The sequence below is a fragment of the Moschus berezovskii genome, chromosome 2 (genome assembly GCF_049115385.1).
Source record: "Moschus berezovskii isolate FMDL1 chromosome 2, NW_MosBer_1.0, whole genome shotgun sequence".
Taxonomy (NCBI): Eukaryota; Metazoa; Chordata; class Mammalia; order Artiodactyla; family Moschidae; genus Moschus; species Moschus berezovskii.
In genome coordinates this window covers 17,425,744-17,444,016 of record NC_142461.1, presented here as the reverse complement: position 1 = coordinate 17,444,016, position 18,273 = coordinate 17,425,744, and the positions used below count along the sequence as shown (strand labels likewise).

Here is an 18,273-nt window from a genome sequence, read left to right as displayed (position 1 = left end):
GATGGCATCACTGACTCAATGGATGTGAGTTTGAGCAAACTCCGGGAAATAATGAAGGACAGGAAAGCCTGGCATACTGCAGTCCATGGGGTCACAAAGAGCCGGACACAACTAAGGGTCTGAACAACAGCAATCTGACTAGGGCTCACTATCCTCCTCTTTTCTCAGATCCCCAAAGGGTGTAGCAAGTGTCCCGGGTGCTGACCTCAGTGATGAGGTGCAGGAAGACACAGGAAACCCTCTGCGACCTCACTTGCCTCTGACTTCTTTTCCTTTCAGCTGGCGGACTCTTCATCTACACCCGGAGGGGGATGTGGGGAGAAGTGGCCCCCGTGGGCATGGCAGACAGCTGGTTCAGTGGCTAAGAAGAGGCTGGAGCAGTGAGTCTGACCCCCAGGCCAGCACTTTGCATCCTCCGGGCAGGGCTGGGAGTTCCAGCAGCTGTGAGAAGAGGAAGGTTCGGACACTCCAGGGTTCCTGGAGACGAAGGGTGTCCAGCCTGCATCCTGGACATGAAAGGAAGTTTGCACAGCCTCATCTCAGGGCGATGGGTCAGATGATGCCCTGCATGTCAGGGTGGCAGGTCAGCCCTGGGAGACAGTGGTCAGAGAGTGAACCTCGGACTACCCGATCTGGATTTGAATCCCATTACTGCCGCTTACCAGCTGTGCAGTTGTTATTGGTGACCTATTGCTGCATAATAAGCACCTTAAAACCCGTGGCTGAGGGTAGCAGGTATTTACTCAAGATTTCACAGTTTGGGCAGGGCTCAGTGGGGACGGCTGGACTTTACCCGATGTATCATCGCTGAGTTGTCTTAATGGGGGAAAGAAGATATGCTTCTAAGACAGCTTCACATCACTTCAGGGTTCAGCTGGGCCCGTCAGCCAATAGCCTTGATGTTGTTCCCAGTGGGCCCCTCCGGACGGCCTGGGTTCCCCGCACCTTAGAGCCTGGGTTCCAAAAGGGAGGAAGTCACAGCCCCTAAGCCTCCTTAGTGCCTGGGTTTGGCAGTCCCAGAACTTCATCTCCTCTCCGTTCTATTGGTCAAGACGTTCTGGGCCCAGCCCAGATTCAAGAAGCAATATAAGCTCTCTCTCTTTTTTAAAAAACTCACTTATTTATTTGGGTGTGTCAGGTCTTGGCTGTGGCACATGGGGTCTTTGCTGCATCATCCGTGATCCTTTTGTTGAGACGCGTGGGCTTCTCTCTAGCTGTGGCTCGTGGATTCCAGAGCCGGTAGGCTCAGTTGTTGCGGCATGCAGGCTCAGCTGCCCCGCACAATGTGGAATCTTAGTTCCCCGACCAGGGATCGAACCCGAGTCCCCCTCATTGGGAGGTGGATTCTTTGCCATTGGACCACCAGGGAAGTCCCCATAAGTTCCATCTCTTAAGTGGAGAAAGCAGCACCCATGTACAGGAGAGGATGAAGTTATTTGAGGCTGTCTTTGGCTACAGCGAGCTGGAGCAAGTTATTTAATCTCCCCAAGTCTCAGTTTTCTCCTCTGTAAACGGGAGATAATAATTTTTATCTCACTTGGTTACGGATAGGATTAAATAAGCTCTCGATTGAGCTCACAACAGTTGGAAGAGTGTATAAGCACAGACCGGAGCCCAAAAGAATTCAAGAGGAACATGAGACAATTCTGAGCACACACAACATCCAGAAGACAGTGGAAAACTTTCCCCACCATTAGGCCTTTTGGTGTCTGCCTTTGACGTTTCCACTCTCTGGTCTCTGACCTCTAGGGTCCTCACCAGCGATCCCCCAGCCTTCCTCCCCTTCTCCTGGGCATGCAACAAGATCCCTGAGGGTCTGGGTTTCACTCCAGGAAGGTCTTTTCCAGGCACCACTGGGGAGGGGGACGGTGTTGTTCTTCCATCAGTTTCACCAGATAGGGACACATCCCTCCCCTCCTGTGTAAGGATGCTAACCTTGCCCGCCCCTCCCGACATGAAGCCCCTCCCCCATCCTGACATGAAGCCCTTCCCCCATGGGCTCCTACTATTTGGGAATAATTGATGGTTGTAAAACTATAACTGAACTCCCGGGGCCTCCACAAAGTCTTCTCTTGGTAAAGTTAGTGGGGATGGAAAGAGTGAAGCTGGAGAAGAGATAGAAGTGGTGAGTCCAGGCTTGGAAGAGGACAGACCCCCCAACCCTCACCCCTGCCACCCCTTCCCCAGCCTCTGCCTGGGCAGCCCCAGCAGGTCATTAGTGAACTGAGACTTCCATTCTGCGGGGCCCCAGGCTGTGTCATTCCAGGAGGGAAGCAGGGGTGCAGCTGGCTGGGTTGGGGCATCCCCAAGCCTCTCTGGATCTGGGCGGTTGGATGCAGTTGGCAGCAATCTGATGGAACACTGAGTGATATGGGAAATGAGGCGTCTCTAACCGATCTGAGAAGCCAAAGGCCTTTCTTCCCCTTTCAAAAGAGAGGGGGAAACCTGATTCTCTGGATGGTCAGAGACGCCCTATTTGTGGGCCAGAGTCGGGGGTGGGGGCAGGCCTGGGCTGTGCTGACTGGGGGCCTCACAGTGTGGGCTTGGAAGGGTGAGATGCCCTCTGTCTCAGGAGTCTCCCCACCTCCCAGGGCTCCAGGGCCGGGCTTTGCTGAGCAGAGTTGGTGCCGGAGACCAGGAGCAATTCCAGTTGGATCCCCTCCAGCTGGCGTTGTGCTCCTGCCTGTTGCTGCTGACACAACTCGCATTTCCCAGAACCGGGACAAGCCCTGGGAAGAGCAGTACTTCGGTGATGCACACCAAGTCCCAGGCTTTAGTAGTCCCTTTGGGCAGTCCTGAGCCCAGGGAATTTGCTGTACTAACTCAGGAGGGCCGTCTCCTACCAGTTTTGTGGGGCAGTCAAGCAGCTGCCCCTTCTTGGGGCAAGCGGGCATCCACAGATAAGAACGCTGCACACCACTGTCCTCAGGGGCGGAGAGGAAACCCCACCACATCCACTCCTTTCTCTGCATGGAGAGGGTGTCATCCTGGCTTTCCAATCTGTTAAGAGAAGGTCTTTTGCACATCATTCGGCTCACCTGGGCCAAAGGCTGAGATGGAGCTCCTCGCTGAGCAAGGAGCTGTCAGTCATTCACTCAACAAAGAGTTCTGAGCTCCCCGAAGTGCTGGGTCCTGTCCAGGGAATGGGGACAGAGATGAGCAGGACGTGGCCTTGCCCTCTGGGAGCTCACAGACCACATAGCCAGCCTCCCCAGCCTGGGTAGACCTGCCATCTAGACCAAGATACAAAACACAGGCATTCAGAGCACGGCTGAGAGCCTGCAGCGTGGCCAGCCCTGGGCGTGGGATGGTGAACAAGAAACAGACCTTGCCCTCCCAGGGCCCCAGGTCTGGTGGGAGAGAGTAAACTGGAAGTTGTCAGATGGTTTGCTAAGTGCTGTGATGGGGAAGTCCAGGGTACCGTGGAGACGGGGGCCAAACATGCAAAGCAGGGAGCCTATGTGTTGGGTTCACATTAAATGACAAACTCTTTCATCAAGACCATTTGTTTTCACAGTTTCGTGATATCACTTGTTTCACTTGCCATTTTGACCTTGGCCAGGTCCCCATCAAACAGAAGCCTTGACCATTCCTGCACAGGAAGACGTGATCAGACCCCACAAACAGCCACCAAAGACCACCCTCACACACACCCTCCCTCAAGACCAAGGGATAGGACACAGCTCCTGGGGTTTCATGACCTTTGGCGCCTGCAGAGAGAGGAGGGCGGGGGCTTGACGTGGGCACGGTGAGATGAGCAGAGTCCTGCCCATGGGGACTGGAGACCAGATTCTTCCCCTTCCTTTGCCCACAGCTGGTGCTGGGCGGACCATGGTTCTTCTGAGATGTTCAGCTTCCCACGTGCTTGCAGTTCCTCCAGGTCCTTCAGCAACATTTCATACCTCACTGTTAAACTCTGGAGTCCCACATTGCCCCACCCAGACCCCACTACATGCAAGAAGATGGGGCTCCTGGAGTTTATGACTTCTTCAAGCTTGTGTGTGTGTACTTAGTCGCTCAGTCGTGTCCGACTCTTTGCGATCCCATGGATTGAAGCCCACCAGGCACCTCTGTTCCACGGGGATTCTCCAGGCAAGGATACAGGAGTGGGTTGCCATGCCCTCCTCCAGGAGATCTTACCAACTCGAACCCAGGTCTCCCACATTACAGGTGGATTCTTTACCATCTGAGCCACCAGGGAAGCCCTCTTCAAGCTTAATTATAAGAAATAACCACTGAGCAACCTTTTTGGATCTCTCTCTGGGTTCCACTGAAAGAAGCTCATCCTGCCTTTTCCTCGGCAGGTGGGGCACGAAGGCCTGTCCCTTGTTTCTCACTAGACATAGCTGACCTATCCTTGACCCAGTGACTGCTCCAGCCCTGCTTGTCTCTCTGTACAAAGGCCGGCCGTGGTCTCAGTGTCAGCAGGGGCAAGAGACCAGAGGGTGTGGAGAAGGACAGTGGTCACTCTTATCTCACTGAACACTATCCGGGCCCCTCTGGATCCGATACCTCTCCGTGTCACTTTGGATCCTCTCACTTATCTTTGGGTCATTGAGCTGCTGCTGAGGCCACCATCTCTGCGTGGACTTGGACCAGGCTCCACCCAGTGGCCTCCAGTCTCGTGTCCACACTATACATTTCCTGCCTGGGGCTTCCCTGACCATGAGGGTGTGAGACCCCGCACCCACCCCTGAGCAGCTGGGAAGCCCGGCAAGTAACACCTTGCAAGTGAACCAACGAGAGATAGGAGCCTGTGGACAACTGGTCTCCCTTCTCTGCAAGACCGAGCAGAGAATTGGACGGCTTTTTGGAGGCTGATCCTGGGAGACTGAGCAACCAGTGACCTGTGTTACTAAGCTGTGGTCAGCTCCATAACTCACTCCAGAATGGGTTCCCCTCCACCCCACACATAGTCCCCCTCCCTCTCCTGCTCCCTAATAAACGGGTAGCACTGAGGCTTTTGACGTTTTCAAACTGTTCATGAACTGATGCTTTCGGATTGCGGTGCTAGAGAAGACTCTTGAGAGTCCCTTGGACTACCAGGAGATCCAACCAGTCGATCCTAAAGGACATCAACCCTGAATATTCATTGGAAATACTGATGCTGAAGCTGAAGCTGCAATACTTTGGCCACCTGATGTGAAGAGCCAACTCATTAGAAAAGACCCTGATGCTGGGAAAGATTGAGGGCAGGAGGAGAAGGGGACCACAGTGGATGGGGTGGTTGGATGGCATCACTGGTTCAATGGACCTGAGTGTGAGCCTTCTCTGGGAGATGGTGATGGACAGGGAAGTCTGGCACACTGCAGTCCGTGGGGTCGCAAAGAGTTGGACACGACTGAGCGACTGAACAGCAACAGCAACAACAGAGCCTTTACTTCCTGCTCTGCTTTCCAAGGAACTCAAACCTAAGCCACGTTTATTTCCTTTTCAGAGCTCCTCCTCCTCTCTGAGTGATGCTTTTGGTGGAAAATCAGCACCCCACTGCCCGCTCTGAGACGGGCATCAGACCATCTACCTGATCAACACCTCATCCTCTGGTTACAGAAACTGGCTCAGGAACAGCCAGGGGACTTACCTGAGTTTCCCCCAGAAATTGTCCATCAATAAAGGCACTGCCTTGCTTCTTCTCCAACAGTGATGGCTTCCTCCTCATTCAGTCAAGACTTGGCTGGGCTGTAGCTCCCCAGGAGACTTTCTTCATCATTCTGGCCCAAAGAGATCTCAGCTGCTTCACTCACTAATATCCAAGATCCCCAGCACCATTGCCTCTCCACCCCCCTTGCTACCATCCTCAGGCCTTGCTTTTACAACCAGTTGTTTGAATCTGTTGCTGTTAGACAGCAACACGTACCTGTTTCTGCTGGACATGCAGCTTTAGCAGCAACCCACGTGGGTTCATCAGCCAAAATGCAGCAGGCAGGTGCCCCAGATAGAAAGAGGCTAGGCTAATGAACATAAGGTGACCAAAGTGTCTGGGTGTGCCCAAGACTTTGCCAGCTTTCCCACAAACTGTTGCATGTCCTGGGAAATCCACAGTGCTGACAGGCTGACACTTTTGGTTATCCTGTCCAGTGGGCAGGAGGGAGCTACCTAGCTGAAGCTTCATTGTGTAAACATCTCAGAGAGTAGTTCATGTGTGCATTTTTAAAGATATATTTTAATTCCATAAAAAGTGACTAGTACATTAATTTGAAAATAATGCTCCTTTCCACTCTCACATTTTATGGAACATTTTCATCTCAGCGTTTCCATAGCCTCCTGGGTGGCTGTGTCTTCAGCATCCCTTGGGCCAGGTTGAGCCACCAGGGGCTTTCAAAGCCCGTGACCTCCCCTCAAGTCTCAGTTACTCAGATCCTGCACATTTTGAATCCCTATGTGACACTGTCGCTGGAGATTTTATCGCAAGCCACAAGTACCTCTTGCTATAACATTGGAGGCCTATGAGTTTTTATTTGAACCTTAAGAGAAATGTGATCTCTTTTTCATTGGTGATGTGGGACACCCCAGTCTCCCCAGCATAGTCATCACTCCTACCAGGTGGACTGAAGCTCCCTGTACTTGGTTGGAGATGAGGGATGTGCTGAGGGGGCCCTGACTCTCTGTTACTTCCAGCAGGTGCTGTGGGGCCCAGGATCCAGATGTAGTCAAGTTTCCCATTTTCTCCTGGCTTGAAGTGCAGGCTGGGACAATGGTATTGGCTGAAGCTGTCAGTCAGCAGGCATTTATCGACTCCACTGTGCACCCAGCCTGTGCCAGACCCTCAAGGCAGAGAGGGGGATGAGAGCGCTCACTGGGAGAGACAGTTAAGCGGGACTGTTTCTATTTAGAGCTCCATGGCTGGTGCTCTGAGTAATGGAGGGACAAATGAGGCAGAACAGAGGAGGAGAGAAATCTGCTCTCTACAAGGTGCTGACTTGGGGAGGCTGGCAGGCAGGCTGCGTTCATCCTGGGGGCAGACTGGTCACGCCGCGATGGCTCAGGGTGTCTGAAGAGCCCCGAGAGGACCTCAGGGAGGGGAGGGGGGCCAAGAAGAGACCCAAAGAGGTGTCATAGAAAGAGCCCTCCCCTGGGAATTAGAGAGCTGCCGTCTTTCCTACTTCCGTTCACAACTGTTCCCACAACTGTGAAATGGTTCCGTTCCAAGGCAAAGTGCTGTTCATACCTGTTTCTAGCCCCAAGTCCTCAGTTTTATGGGGTCACCATTACTTTAATCTCCAAACAGAAGGACCTGTGATTTCATCCCTCATTCAGTGGGAACATTTGTGTCCCTTTCGCCAACTCCAAGCTCACTCTGCTAACCGCACGACAGGCCAATAAATCCAAGAGATGAGTTGTTGAGGCAAAGAACATGGCTTTATTCAGAAAACTGGAAGACCGAGAAGATGGCAGACTAATGTCTTAAAATAACCATCTTACTGGGGTCTGGATGCCAGGTTCTTTTACAGAAGAGAGATGGGAGGAAGTGAGGAAGCGAGGTATAAAGCTCAGTAGTCTTGCAAATGTGTCCTCGAATGGCAAGCCTTCCTTCCTGTAGCCTTCCACAGGTGAACAGTATCCTGAACAAAGGCACTTTGGTTTAATATTCAGGCAGAGGGGCAGGGTTCCCCAAGTCAGGCCATTATGTATAAGCAGTATGCTTTTAGTGAACAAAAGCAACAGGAAGCAAAGGTTAAAGTAACAGATCCAACATGGAGTCAGAATTGACGCTTCCCTTCAATGTCCCTACAATAGTCTTAGGAGCCTTCCAGGAAACTGCAATATCCTCCATCTTAGCCCTGGGTCCTACAAGTCTGTGTGTCTGACTCACATGGAACACCTCTCTGATTCCCTTCTCCTATAAAGGATGACTGACATGGGCCATTGAATATGGGATGCTCTGTGGAAGCACAGGGCTAGTAGAGATGGATTATAATGTACAGCAATTTAACATGTACTCAAGCCCCATTCTCTGCTCAGGAACCCCCATTCGCCTCTGAGGACCCCTTCCCAGGTGTGGTGATGTTGGATGCTCCACAGCCCTGGGAAGTCTGCAGCACCTTACTCGTGCAGGCTGTTTGTTTAATTTCAGAAGCATAGGGTGTTTCTAAAAGTGTTTCCCCTTTGCCCTCTTGGGGCTTCCCTGGTGACTGATGGTAGAGAATCTGCCTGCAATGCAGGAGACTAAGGTTCCATCCCTGGATTAGGAAGATCCCTTGGAGGAGGGAATGGCAATCCACTCTAGTAGTCTTGCCTGAAGAATTCCATGGACAGAGGAGCTTGGAAGGCTACAGTCCACAGGGGCGCAAAGTGTCAGACACAACTGAGCGACTAACGCTTTTGCTCTCTTGATTCCTTCTTTGAGTTACAGCTTTGTCTGGTTTCATTGTAAATATCCCCCCAAAAAAGAACCACATAGCCAAGCAGCTATACCAGGAGTAACGATTCCTAATAGCAGAGGCTGAAGAGCAGGAAGAAAGCAGATGGTGGTGGGGTGGGGAGCATTACTGGGGAGGGGCTGCTGGAGGAATTGGGAAACAGGATTCTCAACTGCACCAAAGGCTGGATCTGCTGGTGTGATTGGAGATGCTTTATGGGGTGATGATAAGGTTATGTAAGTTCATCCTCTGAGAGCGGAACTTATTACAGCAACACATGGGAGGAACAGTAATAATAGTAAATTATCATATATTACGATATGATGATAATGGAACTGGTATGACCTGCTTCATCAACTTAGATTACAAATATGTTCACTTTTCTTTTATTGCCTCAATTCATGGCTTTGGTCCCTGTGTGTCTTTGGGGCAAGAAGAGAGTTTCCCAAAATTATTAAAAAATCTAAGCGTCCAAGGGGAGGTCAGCTTTGTTTTCTTACACCAGGAGAACCAGAGTCCCAAGAGCCCACTGCTACCATTGCTCTTTGCTGTCACAAGGTGTCACTGTTGAAGCTTGCTCTCACGGACCATCTGCTGCCCCAGAGGATGGGTGCCCTTCATGGAGTAGGTTCAAGTTTACTTCTCTTCTTAGTTTGCTTCCCCATACTCAGTCATGACTTCCCAAATCATAGCCCCTGGGGCGGGGCGGCTGAGTGGGCATGGTAATTAACATCAGCCTCCGTCCATGCTAGCCTCAGCCTTCCTCCTTTGAAATGAGAACAGCGCATCAGCCAAAATCCCCCTCCACTCAAGGCGATTTACTTGGAGGGCTTCTCTACTCTTCCTTGCCACTGCTCCTTGGATCACCCTAGCTCACCAGGACAGGTGTGCCTGACTTTGCATCTCAGAGATGAGGACTGAGATGTGGGTGTCTTGTTTTCAGAGAGCCCCGGGGAGCCTCACCAATACCAGCAGGGGTGAGTTTTCTGCTAAGCCCGGCAGTTCATAGTCCAAGAGGAAGAGTCTGGCGCCTGTGGTGGCCCACATTTGTATAACCAAGAGGCTACACAGAACTGGGTAGAGGTTCCCAGAGAGGAAGGGGTGTGTATAGTGTAAAGGGGATGGTGATGTATGGTGACAAATGAAGACTACACTTTTTTGTGGTGAGCACACCACAGGGTATACAGAAGTAGAAATATGATGTACACACGACACTTACATATGAGCTAATGTCATTTCAATAAAAAATGAATCTAAAGTTAAAATAAAAAGGGCACACAAATGATCTTTCTCCAGAGGAAGAAAATATGTTCTAGGTACCCCTTGTCTCTGCCTAAACCAGGAGTTGTTAACCTGGGGATCAGGAGTGGAATCCCAGGGCAAGGTATGAACTGGCGCAGGATAAGCATTATGTACTTATGTTCACTAATGACTCACTGGAACTAGCATTTCCTTCTTTGGTGCTTATAGGCATCACACCACAGTAGTATAGACAGTGCCTGAGACTTTGTCACCAATAGAAATCACAGCTATTATTTTCACATCACACCACGGTTGCTGTAGATATTTTTTAATACCATTTCAGCTCAGCTCATCACTAATTCAAGATCATGATAAGTTACTGAACCTGTCACTAGATGTTATCCAAGTTCTCTGTAAAGAAGCACTTGTATTGTTATATAACTACTCAAATTCTGATCAAGGTATCTCAGTATATTTGTTTTCCTTTGACATCTTCTGCATTTTGCTTCATGCATTTAAAACTATGATCCTGGGGAAGTACCATGGGCTTCCCCTGACTGCAGGAGGAATCCGTGCCACAAAATTAATTAAGATCAGAGAACAACTGGCCACTTTTTTTGTTTAAAAAAGAAGAAGAACCTAACCACAATCCGAAGAGTTAATATTTATGGAGCCCTTACTACATGCCAGACATTTTCTGTGTCTTGCTGCCTTGTAGCTAGAGCAGTTATTTCCATTTAAAGCCAAGGCTTGTGCGCTGAATGGGATAACGTGGCCATGAGCACACAGCAGTCACAGGAGGAGCCAGGAGTCAGCCTTGACCTTTTAAACCCGGTACTTGAGCTTTCACCATTCTCAGGCAGACTGCCTGCAAGGTCCGGGGAAGCTCAAATTGAGTGTAGCTCATCCTCGAGGTCTGAGGGCTGGGCCGTAGCCAGCTCAGTCCACAGGAGGGAGGTGGTTTCGGGGGGTCGAGCGTTCAACTCACCTGGGGTGACTGTGGCCAGGTCTGATCCCACAGGCACCAGGCAATCTTCAGTTCCCTAGGTTCACCCTGGTTCCCCTGTCCCTTGCAGGCCTGGATAAACCAGACTGGAACTCCAGTATCTAGGGGGCTTAGGGGGCAGAGCTTTCCCCAGGACAGACACACACTCCAGGACTCACATCCTTCAGCATCTTTCTTTTCCGTGCTGCTTCTGGCCACCAGCCACCAAACCTTCCTTCCCCGGTTTTACAATGTTCACTCCCACCAGGCACTGCAAGATGTCCACCATGAACTAGAGGTGGTCCAGGTCACACATGCCGTCTGCCATCCTTCTGGTTCCTCCCTGCTTTCTAACACCCCCCACCCCTGTCTCCTTCCCTCCTTCCTCCCTTTCTGAGGCAACAGGCCACAGTCCCCTTGTCTCTTGGAACCGTTCCACCATTTCCACCTACAAAATTTTCCCAAATGGTTCGTTTTCTGAAGGGGAATTTGTAAATAACAATTTTCTTGAGTAGTTGTGTGTGCTCAGTCATGTCTGACTCTGTGTGACCCCATGGACTGTAGTCCACCAGGCTTCTCTGTCCATGGGATGTTCCAGGTAAGAATACTGGAGTGGGTTGCCATTTTCTCCTCCATGGGGTTCTTTCCAACCCAGGAATCGAACCCAGGTCTCTTGTATCTCCTGCATTGGTAGGCAGATTCTTTACCACTAGTGCCACCTGGGAATCCCAGCATTTTCTGTCTCCCTAATCACTAAACTGGGTCCTGTCTTATTTCAGGCTGCTATAACATAATGCCATAGATCAGGCAAATTAAACAACCAAGGTATTTCTCAGTTCTTGAGGCTAGAAGTCTGGAATCAGGGCGCCAGCATAGCTGGGATCTGGTGAAAATCCTGTTCCCAGTCCTGGACTGCTAACTTTTCACTGTGTCCTCCTACAGCTGAAGGAGTGAGGGAGCTCCCTGGGATCTCTTTGATAAGGGCACTAATCCTGTTCATGAGGGCGCCACTCTCATGACCCTAGTTCAGTTCAGTTCAGTTCAGTCGCTCAGTCATGTCCGACTCTCTGCGACCCCATGAATCACAGCACGCCAGGCCTCCCTGTCCATCACCAACTCCCGGAGTTTACTCAAAATCATGTCCATCGAGTCGGTGATGCCATCCAGCCATCTCATTCTCTGTCATCCCCTTCTCCTCCCGCCCCCAATCCTTCCCAGCATCAGAGTCTTTTCCAGTGAGTCAACTCGTCGCATGAGATGGCCAAAGTATTGGAGTTTCAGCTTTAGCATCAGTCCTTCCAGTGAACACCCAGGATTGATCTCCTTTAGAATGGACTGGTTGGATCTCCTTGCAGTCCAAGGGACTCTCAAGAGTCTTCTCCAGCACCACAGTTCAAAAGCATCAATTCTTTGGAGATCAGCTTTCTTCACAGTCCAACTCTCACATCCATACATGACCATGGGAAAAACCATAGCCTTGACTAGATGTCTCTGCTTTTTAATATGCTATCTAGGTTGGTCATAACTTTCCTTCCAAGGAGTAAGCGTCTTTTCATTTCCTGGCTGCAATCAGCATCCACAGTGATTCTGGAGCCCAAAAAAATTAAGTCTGACACTGTTTCCACTGTTTCCCCATCTATTTCCCATGAAATGATGGGACTAGATGCCATGATCTTTGTTTTCTGAATGTTGAGCTTCAAGCCAACCTTTTCACTCTCCTCTTTCACTTTCATCAAGAGGCTTTTGAGTTCCTCTTCACTTTCTGCCATAAGGGTGGTGTCATCTGCATATCTGAGGTTATTGATATTTCTCCCGGCAATCTTGATTCCAGCTTGTGCTTCTTCCAGTCCAGCGTTCCTCATGATGTACTCTGCATATAAGTTAAATAAGCAGGGTGACAATATACACCCTTGACGTATTCCTTTTCCTATTTGGAACCAGTCTGTTGTTCCATGTCCAGTTCTAACTGTTGCTTCCTGACCTGCATACAGGTTTCTCAAGAGGCAGGTCAGGTGGTCTGGTATTCCCATCTCTTTCAGAATGTTCCACAGTTTATTGTGATCCACACAGTCAAAGGCTTTGGCATAGTCAATGAAGCAGAAATAGATGTTTTTCTGGAACTCTCTTGCTTTCTCCATAGGCCCCACATCCTAATACCATCACGCGGGGGAGCGGGGGACCGAGGCGGACTTCAACATATGAATTGAGAGTGTCCCAATCAAGGGAGGAGGGAGCCCTGAAGAGGTGACATGTTTGGACTTGGTCCTTGGGATTGGACATCACTCTTTCACATCACGGAAACTGGGGCTTCTTCAGCTCATCCTCTGTGCCGTCCAGCTATCAGGAAATGAGAGGCATTAGGTGCACGCTGAGCAAGCCCACCACTCAGCCCAGCCCCTTGGCCTGCCCACAGGGCGGAGGATCTGCCCTGGACATACTCCGTGTCCTCACAGAGCCCCAGAGACACTTCAAGGCAGGGACCCTCCGTGTGGACTCCTGAAGACCCCACACCTGGGCACTGAGGTCTCTTGCCACCTCTGCTCCCGAGGACTTTCTCTGTCCAGCTGCCCATTTTGCTTTCCTTTCTGAAACAAGGTGATTCACTCTGCCCTCTGTGGTTTCCCACCTGTCTCAGACCCAGCCACTTGCTTCCTGGGGCCAGCCACACATGTTCCTTCAATCACGCCTCCCAGACCCAGCTGGACATCCAGCTGAGTGGCTTTAGCATTAGGCCTGCTCACTTCTGGGTGGAGGTGAGCAGCCCGGGCCTCCCTGCAGTGACTTACTGCCCAGCAGCTCTCAGGCCCTTGGTGCAGGGAGCCTCCTACGCTAGGTCATGAATTCCAAGGCTGACATCTGAGACTGAGTCAGTTGGGGTCTGCAGACGTGGGTCCCATTCCAACTTGGGACAGCTCGGGACAGACCTCAGGGCTGAAGGGGTCCTGTGGGCATGGCTGAGGCATCTACAGGCCTGCATCCCAGCCCGGCTTTCCCACCCACCCCCACTGCTTAGGAGGCTCCTTGAAAAACCACCCACATGCTAAGCTCCAACTCAGAGGCAGCTAGCTTTTCAGGAAACCCAACCTGCAAGACGCCCTTAGGCTCCAGTCCAGGGAGGAAGGCAGGTCTTTCAGAGGACAGAGTGGGGCTGGGAGGAGGTGTGGGTGGCAGTGGGGGGGATCTGTGGGCACCACCAGAGCCCCATGGTCTTGGCCACTCAGACCACAGGCTTCAGGACACCTTCCGTGCGCCTACAGCTAAGCCAGCTTGCATTGGGGTGCTTCTGTAGAGACACTTGGGGGACCCACCCTCCATGGTCACTCCTCTTTTATCATTTTACATGTCAGACCACCATGGCCTGTCATTTAAATGGCCACTGTGATTTTTTTTTTTAAGTTTAGAAACCACATGCCACATGCAAGATCTACAGGTGGTATGGGTTCAGGACTCGCCCTGTTCTCCGATCCCCAAGTATTCAGCATCTCTCAGAGGGGCTCTGAACTCCCACTTCTGTCCTTTTTGTCTCACACAGGAGTGGACACACAGTGGCTGCTCAGGAAATATGAGGTCAGTGGAACTGAGTTGGAGCTGAAAGTGGTTCCATCACAGAAGCAAAGGGCACTTGCCCATCAGGACCACAGGACCAGGGAGCACTGGTGAGAAGTCTCTTCTGTTCCCTCTACCTGAAAAGGAAGCCAGGTTTTGTGTCCAAAGGTCAGGTTAAAAAAAAAGCCCTGCAGGATTAGGGGCTCGGGGGTACAGAAGAGTGTGGCTGGGCTCAAGATTAGAGCACCAGCCCCCAAACCTGGGAGAGTGCAGGCCTGGGCTGGTTCCTTGGAACAGCCAGGACAAGATTCTGCCACCCCATGGAGTGTAAGGATAGCCAAAGAGAGCCTCGGGCTGGAAGGAGAAAGACCACTTAACGCTGAGTTCTCAGGGGCTGCAGGGAGGAGCTTCTTGCCCAACTGTTTGAAGAGCCTGTTACACAGACACCATGGCTGTGACCAGTAGGACCTTAGACTCAGAGGCCCCTGTAAATCGGGCAGCTATCAAGGGACCCCATTCCTAGGGCTTGGGCATGTCCTGGGAGAGGGAGCGAGCCCCAGATGATGGAGCTGGAATATATTGTATAGTGTAATATACAGCACTGTAATACAGAATATACTATAATACTGTAGCTGGAGCTACAGTAAGGCTTGCTGAGCTCAGAGCAGGTTATATATGCATTGAAGAAACAAAAGAAGCACAGTGATTCTTTTGTTCCAGGTCACAGAGTAAATCTGTATGCAAGGGACTGAAGTGTCCCTCCCCCGCAATGAAAACTTATATGTTGAAGCCCTAACCCTCAATGTGATTGTATTTGGAAATAGGGCTTTTAGGAGGTGATTAAGGTAAAATGAAGTCGTAAAGTTGAGACCCTGATCTGACAGGATTGGTGTCTTTATAAGAAGAGACACCAAAGCTCACGTGCTTGTCTCTCTTGCCGTCTCTCCCTGCCTTGTGAAAGTGAAAGTTGCTCAGTCATGTCTGGCTCTTTGCGACCCCATGGACTACACAGTCCATGGAATTCTCCAGGCCAGAATACTGGAAAGGGTAGTTGTTCCCTTCTCCAGGGGATCTTTCCAACCCAGGGATTGAACCAGGGTCTCCTGCATTGCAGGCAGATTCTTTACCAGCTGAGCCGCCTTGTGAGGACACAATGAAAAGGTGCCTGAAGGCTCTCACCAGAGACCACACGCTGCGGGACCTTGAACTTAGACTGCAAGAACTGTGAGAAATAAATTTCTGTTGTTTAAGCCCATCAGTTGGTGGTGTTTCGTTATGGCAGCCCTACAGGTTAGGTACCAGTCTCTTTCTAGAAATGGATTTGCAGCATTTAGATCCCAGGGAGGAAATCTTCCCTGGTGGTCCAGTGGTTAAGATTTCACTTTCCAGTGCAGGGGATGTGGTTCAATCCCTAGCCCAGGAGCTGAGATCCCACATGCCGCGTGGCCAAAAAGCCAAAACATAAAACAGAAGCAATATTGTCACAAATTTAATAAAGACTTTAAAAATTTAGGTTCACATCCAAAAAAAAAAAAATTTTTTTTTAAAAAAAGAGAAATATCAAGAGTTTCCAGCTCCATGACCTCAATTTTCATCCCCATTTTATCCATGGGACTTCAATGTCCCAGCCTTTGAAATCAAATTTTCTTAATACTCCAAGAATGATCACCTTGCTCCCATCTTTTATTAGTTTGCAAGAGTGCATTTTCCTGCCAGTTTTCCCTCCCCAAGTACTTCTGGGTCTCCTGCCCCCGGACGTGCTGACGAGACCCCCATATGCCTCCTGGTTTTGCCTTTACACCTGCTCCACTCTGCTGCATGTGTGTGATTCCAATCAATGAGAGCTGAACCCAGCTACCACTTGAAGTCTGTGCTGAGGACTCAGAAAAATGGGAAGGAAAGCACAGCCAAGAGGCTTGTATCTGCCGTTGGAGGTAGCCCCTCCCAGAACCGAGAGCTAACAACATCCGGCACATCTTGGGGGTGGTCTGCCCACCTATCTGGTGCCAGATCTTTTGGAAACTTCCTTGATCATCCCAGACCCTTAGCCATGAGGCCTCTCTGTCCTTCAGGGAATGAGGAAACCCCACCATCCACCCCTAGAGCTGTGGCTGGATCCTGGACCTCACACGATGGTCCCTGGGTCATTGGACACTTGTATGTTTCCCAAGTCAGGGTCATTCAGGCACCACCAGCCATGACAATCAGCTTCTTGGATCCCCTGCATTTAGCCAGGTCAAGGCTGATAACTGCACATCTTCCCTAACTTCTCTGCGGCTTCCACTGGCCCTCACTTCTTGAATGAGAGGCCACGCACGCACATGTTTGTGCACCACCACCCACAGTGCACCGCCCGCAGAGATGGCTCTCTGGCCAGGAACACACTTCACAGAGACGTTTGTTACATAGACGCACTCTGAGGTCCCTCTTGCATGACCATAGATGCCCCTCGGATCCCCAGCTCGCAACAGCCTCCCTGGCAAGGTTGCACTTGCTCAAGCGAGGGCCACAGAACAAAGGCTGTCTGAGGCTTCAGGGTGAACTCAGGGCCCCACCCCCCAGCGGAAGTGACGTCAGCCTTTGAAGTGACAGGGCTTCGAAGACCTCAAAGCCCTGAGGGGCACGTTTAGCTCCTGATCAAGCGCCCTGTAGGCCCTCTTGCAGTGCCTTTGTGTGGAGGACACGTCTCGAAGGCTTGTGGTGATGGGGGGGGATGGGACGCTCAGGCCGGAGTTAGGGCAGAAAGACGGCTGTTGGTCCTTCCACTCCAAGCTCCTGCACCCACCTTGACCTGCCTACCATACGCTCTCCATCAAATGTCCATTCAGGGCTCTGAGTCCTGCGAGCACTGGAGAAGCTGCCTTTAGGTGAAAAAAAGCGAGAGGTGGCTGTGATGGAGGTTTCAGGGGTTACTCCCAACCCCCGTTCCCCAGATCTTCTGTGGCACTTTTCTGCAGACCTTTGAGTCCTCTGTCCCCCCAAGCAGTGGGGTCTAATAGTGGCCCTGGAAGGTCACAGCCCACAGCACAGCCTACGTCCTTGGGTTGATGGAGGGGGGTCTGGTGTGGGTATGGCCACCATCCCCACACAGTTCCTGTGGGGACGCCTCTGCCGCTACCTCCTGACTGTTCGCCTCACCAGACTCTCCTCACACCCACACAACTGCACCTCTCAACTTTTCTCTTCACTTATCTTTCAAGAGAATGCCTTTTAACCTCTGTTAGTCTCTACAGTCGCCCACCAGGTCTCAACCGCTTCAAGCCTCCAGGCACTCTCTGTTTATTTGTGGTAACAAGGCTGTCATCTCACTGCAAATGGCATTTGTATCCTGTGGCAGCTACACAGCATTCATACAACGACTCTCAGCTTCACAAGGTCTCCGGAGAGAGAGAGACTCAACAGGAATACAGTGGTGACTGCAGTTTGTGGACTAGTATTCTCCATGTAAAAGCTCCCTGCAAGCCAATATTCCAAGGGAGGGTCCATCCTTACTCCTGGAGGGACATCGTGGTCCAGATGTGGGGTGGCTTCTGGGTCAGCCGAAGATGGCTGTTGTCTTAGGCTTCTTGTGCTGCCAGAGCAGAATACCACAGTCCTGGTGGCTTTAACAACAGTTCTGGCAGCTGGAAGGCCGAGATCAAGGCGGCAGCAGGGTTGATGTCTGCTGAAGGCTCTCTCCTTGTGCTGCAGAAGGCCATCTTCTCACTGTGTCCTCAAAGAGCATTTTCTCAGTGAAAGGAGGGGGAGGAAGCAAGCAGTCTGGTGTCTCTTCCCATAAGGGCACTAATCCCATCACAAGGGCTCCACCCTCAGGACCTTATCTATACCTAAGTATCTCCCAAAGGTCCCATCCCCAAATACCATCATGTTGGGGGTTAGGGCTTCAACATACAGATTGGGGTTGCTGTTGTTGAGTCACTAAGTTGTATCCAACTCTTTGAGACTCTTTGCAACCCCAAGGACTGCAGCACTCCAGACTTCCCTGTCCTTCACTATCTCCCAGAGTTTGCTGAAGTTCATGTCCATTGAGTCAGTGATGCTATCTAACCATCTCATTCTCTGCCGCCACCTTCTCCTTTTGCCTTCAATCCTTCCTAGCATCAGGGTCTTTTCTAATGAGTTGGTTCTTTGCATCAGGGC

The 18,273-nt window shown here is 51.0% G+C and overlaps 1 protein-coding gene and 1 long non-coding RNA gene across 3 annotated transcripts in view; one reads left to right on the top strand and one right to left on the bottom strand.

Annotated features, from left to right (window-relative positions):
• Positions 1–9,211: 9,211 nt before the first annotated feature.
• On the top strand, positions 9,212–15,381 carry LOC148778498 (uncharacterized). Its single transcript, XR_016039419.1, has 3 exons — positions 9,212–9,337; positions 14,120–14,243; positions 15,248–15,381. It is a non-coding gene; the product is annotated as an uncharacterized LOC148778498 (long non-coding RNA).
• GPR55 (G protein-coupled receptor 55) overlaps positions 9,331–18,273 on the bottom strand; it is a 28,422-nt gene continuing 19,479 nt past the window's right edge. For both annotated transcript variants that reach the window (XR_016039418.1, XR_016039417.1), the window contains exon 2: positions 9,331–12,924. The gene's annotated coding sequence lies outside the window, so the exon portion shown is untranslated. The remainder of the gene's footprint in view (positions 12,925–18,273) is intronic.